Genomic DNA, 7,161 nt, shown 5'->3' with positions numbered 1-7,161 from the left:
CCAGCACAGCCCCAACCCTGAGCTGCCAGCACAGCTCCAGCTCAGCCTGGCCTGGAGGCTCTGCTGTGGCACAGGTGTTGGAACCCAGAAACCTGGGAGTTTGAGCTTTCTGTGCGTTCTGGCACTGACCCCCTGCAGAACACTGATTTTGACCTGAGGCCTTGGAGAAGACTCTAAATTTGAGTGATGAAATTAAAGTCATGGGTGTGTAGTTAAATAGAAGTTGTGGTGTCACATGGTGAAGGGTTTGGAATTTGAGGTTTTTATAACACAGTAATAGGTATGGGACAAGATGGAGGATTTTGGGTGGTGTCTCTTTTCTGTCTTCTTCCTTCTTCTCCATGGTTTCAGGCAGTAGTTTCTGGTTGGACAGTCAGTGTCACACTGAGGGTCATGGGGATTTGGTTATTGGGTCAGAAGTATAAATAATATAGGTGTTAATTCTTTATTGGGCTGTTTAGCTTTAAGAGACCTTGTAACTAGCTAGATTCATCTCCATTTTTCTCACTTTTAGCTGGTGGCTAGAAATGATGCAGAACTCTCTGTACTTTAGATGAGATTTAATAAACAACCAAGCCCAAACACAAGAAAATTCATCTCCTTCGTGTTTTTAATCCTGACTCTGAGTGAAGACAGAAGAAAATGAAGACAAGGCACTAATTCAGTGGTGCAAATACCACGATTACAGACTGGAATGCTCTGTCACAGCCACCTGGAGCAGTGAAATCACAGGAGGATGGGGACAGGGCCAGCTTGTCCTGCTGGGACCAGTTCCCAAGCACCTTTGTTATTATGGCAGAGTGATCCCAGTGTTTGGGGCACCACAGTCCCACTCTGAGCCATGTTTCACAGCTCCCCCAGGATCTCAGCTCACCCAGGCAGTGCCAACACAGCTGGCAGGGCAGGGACCCCAGACCCTCATTCCCTCAACCTCCCCCCACAGCCTCTCAGGGATTCCCTCAGTATTTCCCCACTGCTGTCCTGGGGCTCACCTGACGTTCATCCCTCCCAGCAGGAGAAGAGCTGGGGGTTGGAGGGAGGCTGTTCCACTCCTCTCCTGCTGAGTGACCAGGGAAAAGCAGCATCCAAAGATGGGCCAGGCTGGGCCAGAGCAGCTTCTCTACCCTGGGTTTGTCTCTCTCTGTTTGTGAAAGACTCTGAACATCCCCCCATCCCTCCTGCATGCCTGGGGACAGCTCCCTCCCCTTGTCACCACACTCCATGGGCAGGACTCCAGGCATCCCTCCTTGCCACAGCTTTTGAACAACTCCCTGGGATGTGCTGGTGGCACCTGAGCCCAGCCCAGGTCACAGGGACAGCAGCTGCTTGGTTGTTCTGGCCAGTCCGAGCAGCAGAGTGGCCACTCCTCCCACTGACCCCTGTGAGTCCCCACTGTAGTCATGGTACCTGCACCACTGAATTAGTGCCTTGTCTTCATTTTCTTCTGCCCTCACTCAGAGTCAGGATTAAAAACACGAAGGAGATGAATTTTCATGTGTTTGGGCTTGGTTGTTTATTAAATCTCATCTAAAGTACAGAGAGTTCTGCAACTCTTCTAGCCACCAGCTAAAAGTGAGTGAAATGGAGGTGAATCTAGCTGGTTACAAGGTCTCTTAAAGCTAAACAGTCCAATAGAGAATTAACACCTATATGATTTATTCTTTTGACCCAATAGCCAAATCCCCATGATCCTCAGTGCAGCACTGACTGTCCAACCAGAAACTACTGCCTGAAACCATGGAGAAGAAGGAAGAAGACAGAAAAGAGTCACCACCCAAAATCCCCCATCTTGTCCCATACCTATTACTATATTATAAAACCCCAAATTCCAAACTCTTCACCATGTGAAATCACAATTTCTATTTAACTACACACCAGTGATCCCAACTCCATCACTCAAATTTGGAGCCTTCTCCAAGGCCTCAGGTCACAGCAGTGTTCTCCTGGGGGTCAATGCCAGACAACACAGAAAGCTCAAACCCCCATTTTTCTGGGATCCAACACCCACCAGTGCCACAAGAGCATCAGCCAGGGCCAGGAACAGGGATCTCCTTCCTAGGAACCACGGGAACAAAGAGCAGAGCAGAGATAAGGGCAGGACAAGGATGAGAGTTGACAGCACTCCCATCTATCACCTCAGGTCTTAGCTCTCATTCAAGCCCTGAGTCTTCAAGTCATGAGATTAGAAGTGATAAAAAAATCTAAACAGCCTCTAATGGAATGGCTTCTTGTAGAACAAAGAAACAGCACTTCTGTTGAAAAGTGAAAAAATCTGTTTTGAGTTTAAAATCTTTTGCTATTGCAAGTGAAACAGAGGGATAAATATATTATAAATATATTTCATTTACGTTTTATCACTACAACTCTGACATTTACAGTGTATTAAAGTTTTAATATTAATACTATGCTGCTATATAATATTTAATGCAAAAATTAAATATATATATATTTAAGTTAATACTTCATATGCCAAAGTCCAAATGGCAAAATCCTTTTTCTCCGTCAAAGATAAAAGCACCCAGCGCTAATTAAAAGTGGTCTGATGCTACTGAGGCTCAGGACTAAGAGCAGCAGCAAATAAATCTGCTGGAAATAAATTGCAGTGATGCCAGTAATGTTTGTAAGAGCACCTCAGGCTCCTCACTGCCCTGCCCTGATGGGGACCAGGAGGAGAACGAGCCCTGTTGCTCTCACACATGGTGAGAGCAGAGCAGCAGCAGGGAAGAACGTGTGGAGAGGTGGGATGGGGAGGGATGGTGGATGGAAGAACACGTGGAGAGGTGGGATGGGGAGGGATGGTGGATGGAAGAACGTGTGGAGAGGTGGGATGGGGAGGGATGGTGGATGGTGTTTGCAGGAAGAACATCATCTGTGAGGGTGGGTGAATGCAGTGTGGGGTCAGGACCCCAGGGAAGGGAGTGCTGCCTTGGGGCAGTGGGTTTGGGCTGGATGCCATCTCAGCCCCCACATCTCACAGCTGAGATGTTTCTGAACCATTGCCATTAGTGAGGAAAGCATCCACACAAGGAGTCGGAGGGACTGTGCAATCCTGCAGGAAATCACCACTGAGATCCCAGGCTGCAATCATGGCCAGCAGGAAAGGGAGGCTTTGTGCTGAGAGTGGAGCCCCAAGCACCCAAACACAGACCCAGCCAAGCCATGCACAGCTCTTTTGGTCCTAGCAGACAGCTGAGTGCCCACATCCCCATGCAATCCATGGCTTGTTGAACACCCAAAGCCTTTGGGGCTATCCAGGGTTCACCTCTCCATGCCCATAACCACCTACAGCACAGCCCTTGGTCCTCTCCAGGCACAGAGTTCAGGTGCTGCAGGCTGACACATCTCAAAATCAGAGAAAAATGATGCATTGAGTTTTAGCTTTCATATTTTTCAGACTCTGTACTGCATTAGTGTATAACTCTGAACTTCATATGGAATGTTAGCAAGTTCTCCTCACAGTTTAATTTGACAAAACAATCCTTTTGCAGCCCCAGAACCAAGGACACCACTGCAGCTTCAACCCCAAAAATGCAAACAGCAGCAAACAGAGGAGAGCAATCTGGCAGGATGGACTGCAGATCCTGGAGCTGGAATTGGACAATGAACCCCAATGTGTAAAAGGAACAAAATTTATAAAAGTGTGAGAACTCCTGACCAGGTGCCCATCTTGGGTGTAGCCATGGCCAGGCTCTTGCACCGCCCAAGGTGAATCCTTTAAAGGCCTTTAATAAATCCCTGCTTTATTCCTTCACACTCCCTAGCCTCTGCTCCAGGTACTCTTTAGGCACCAGGAGCACAGGGGACCTTTTTATTCCCCTGATTTCTCAAGCTCCCAATCCTGCCAGCAATATTCCCTCAGCTCCTTGTTGTTCACCTTTGAAGCCTCCATCTGCAGCAGCCTGGAGACCACCCTCACTCCCTTCCTGCTGGAAAATGCATTTGGGGTAACTCAGCACGGGCAGGCAGGACCAAGAGCACCCTGCCCACGCTGCAGGCACAGGGAGCTGCTCCACAGGTTCCCCTCTCCCTCAAGCTCTGCTTCCCCAACAGCCTCTGCTTAATTAGAGGCCAGCTTTGAACTGCCTGGGTATAACCAGACCTAATCTTCAAACTGAATGCATTTAATGGGGCTGATCTCTGTAATGGCTGTGTCTGAGGCCCTGGGTTTCAAAGCAGCTCCACTTAACGGGACTTTGTCTGGAAGCTGCAACCATATAATAGAGCCTGGTTTAAACCAGGAGTGTTTAATAGGATCTGATGTTTAAAGTGCACGCAACTAATTGGACCTAATCTTCACAATCCTCCTTTCCTCCCCCTCTCCTGATGTTTTTCCTCCTCCTCTGCTGCTCTCCCTGCCTCCAGCACAGAGATCCTCCATCCTTGCTGTGGCAGATCCCCACCAGGATCATGAGCTGATCTCACAAGGATCATACCAAAGTCTTACAGAACTCTCCAGGGTTTCCCAGACAAGCTCTTAATTCCCTCTGCAGTCCCTGTGCTCTCAGCATCTCCTCCTTAGGAGCTCACCCAGGCCTGCCTTGTCCCAGGGACACAGGCACAAGCCCAGCATTAAAGGCTCATTTTAACAGGAAGGTGAATAGTGGCAAAAACCACCCCAAACACGTGAGGAGTTTCTGCCCTTCACTGCAACAATCCCCAGCCTCAGACTTCAGTTTATTTCAGTATTGCCCTCTCTGGTGCTGTGCTAAAAGTTGCACTCTTTGGAAGAAGAGTCCTCTCCAGGAACAGCCAAAATCTTCTGGTTTTGAGAACTGTAATTGTCTGAAACAACAAATTCCTTTGCTTCATCATTTATGAAATTGAAAAAATATATATAAAAGGTTTTCCTATCATCCCTTCTTCACAAATTTCAGGCATGAGGAGCCAGCATCTCTTCCAGGCAAAGAAGCCACAAAACACACCCACAGTGTTTCTAGAGCAGCTCTGAACCATCCCCTGCCCACCTGCATCCAAGTCTCAGATGTGCCCACCTTGAGGGACAGCAAACCTGTGCCTCAGTTTCCCCTGCCTCACTCCTTGCAGTGCTGTGAGAGAACAAGACCAGGAGGAATTAATACTTCATGGCCCATTACTGTAGGACCTGCCAGTAATGCTCCTCAGACCCAAGAGAAAAATATCCTTGACCCCAAGTGACCAGGAGAAATTAAAGCAGAGGGAAGCCAGGGGTTGCTGTCAGCAAAGAAGCTGTGGCTGCCCCATCCCTGCAAACGTTCAAGGTCAGGCTGGGTGGGGCCCTGACCACCCTGGGCTGAGAGAAGTGTCCCTGCCCAGGGCAGTGGGGCTGGAACAAAAGGATCTTTAAGGCCCCTTCCAACCCAAACCATTCTATGGTTTGAAGGGCCAGGAAGGATGGAGTGTGCAGATCCTGAGAGCAAGGACATCTCCCATCTCCAGGGCATCAAGTGATTGATGAACCCTTTCCTAGGAACATTCTCTTACCTCCCTGTGCCAGCTCGAGCAGCTCCCCAGGCAGGGCAGCCCAGCTGGGGCCATGCCCTGGGTTACAGATCCACATCTGCCCACATCTGCCCCTGCTGCACCCCCACCCTCACTCACCACTGCCACTGTTCCCATGGACTCTATCCACCCTCGTTTATCTGCCACTGAGTCCAGCTCTGGTGCTGCCCTGAGATTTATGCTCCACACAAGCAGTGACAGACAGCAGGGTTGGGAGGTTAAGGAAGCAATATTTCCAGAATTTGCATAAAACAAGGGCATTTCATAATTTAGCTGATGCAGATTTGGATAAGATGAAATTGTTGGCCATTTTATAATTAGATGGCTAATCATAAAATAACCTTTGCAAGTCATCAAAAACCATTATTATACAAATGAATTCCTACTTGGTACTAAACTTACTTTACCCTCGTCCTTGAGGACCAGAGACAGTAAAAGACAACCTTTTTTTTGGTAGAATTCATGCTGCAGCCAGCCTCATGGTTTTACTATGTTTTATGGATCACAAATGCTTAATCAATAATGCAGTGCTTTCGGGAATGATGTTCTTTCTCATGCCTCTCTGTCTGGAATTGTTTGGCTGGCTGCTCACAAATCTTTTGACATGGATTCATTGTTCTGGAGATACCCTTCCCTGCAGCTCAGGGCAGATTGATCAGCTGAGCTGGAAGGAGAGGGAAGGTTTATTGGGGTAAAAAGAGACGTCATGGCAAGCAGGTGGAATCATTGCTCTGGGTTTGCTGGTCGACTTGTCAGGTTAATGAATGGCCCTAGAAAGCCATTAAGTATGCAGCTGCTGGAAGATCCCTTCTTCAACAAATAAAAACAAAGCTGGAGCACCCCTTTCCACACACCAGTGCTGCTTGTCTCACAAAACAAGGATAAGAAAAGCAATTGCTGCCTGTCCCCTTCAAGCCCAGGAACCTTGTGCATCTCAGTGCCTGGGTGTGGAGATGTTTCCCAGGACAGCAAGTTTGCCTCCCCAGAGGTTTCCCTACCTTAATTTCTGTCCAGTTACAGAGGAACAGATGTGTTGCTCCATTAGAGCGCAAGAGGGGGGTCCAGCATCCCCCACACTCATTTCCCCCCATATCACTTTAATTCTCTGCCCTCTAGGGCTGTTATGAGAGCTGCGCTAAGCATCACACCAAACAACCCTGCACCAGCACTGGGGACAGCTCAGCTCCAAACCCTGACCCAAAACTCACCCCAGGCTCCTGACACCACATCCATTCCAGCACCAACAACTTCTACAACTCAGACTTTGCTTCAGAATCAAAGCTTGAGGGAAAGGGACACTCATAGCAAGTTCAACTGTCTGGAGATGGAAAAATTAGGAGGAAAAGGACTTTTTAAAACCTGGAGTCAAAACAACAGCCATGGTCTGCAGGGTAGCCCCTGCCCAGAAAAGGTGGTGAGAAGCTTCCCTAGGAGTACCCTCTGTAAAATAAAGCCACCTCATTCCTGTCCTCTCTGACTTTCCATGTCCATTTTCAGAGGAATTAACTGTTGTAGCTCAGCCTTAATTTGTGTGCAGTGTGTAGCAGGTACTGACCGTGTTCCACTTGGCCACCTGAGTAAATGTTGGCCCTGCTCAGGCCCATGGACAGGCAGGAGGGAGAGCAGGGTCTGGCAGGGTCTGGCCCATCACACACAAATCACCTGAGGCTGCATTTCTGCTGA

This window comes from Catharus ustulatus, chromosome 17, assembly GCF_009819885.2.
Source record: "Catharus ustulatus isolate bCatUst1 chromosome 17, bCatUst1.pri.v2, whole genome shotgun sequence".
Classification (NCBI taxonomy): domain Eukaryota; kingdom Metazoa; phylum Chordata; class Aves; order Passeriformes; family Turdidae; genus Catharus; species Catharus ustulatus.
Note: the sequence above shows the minus strand (reverse complement) of the source record.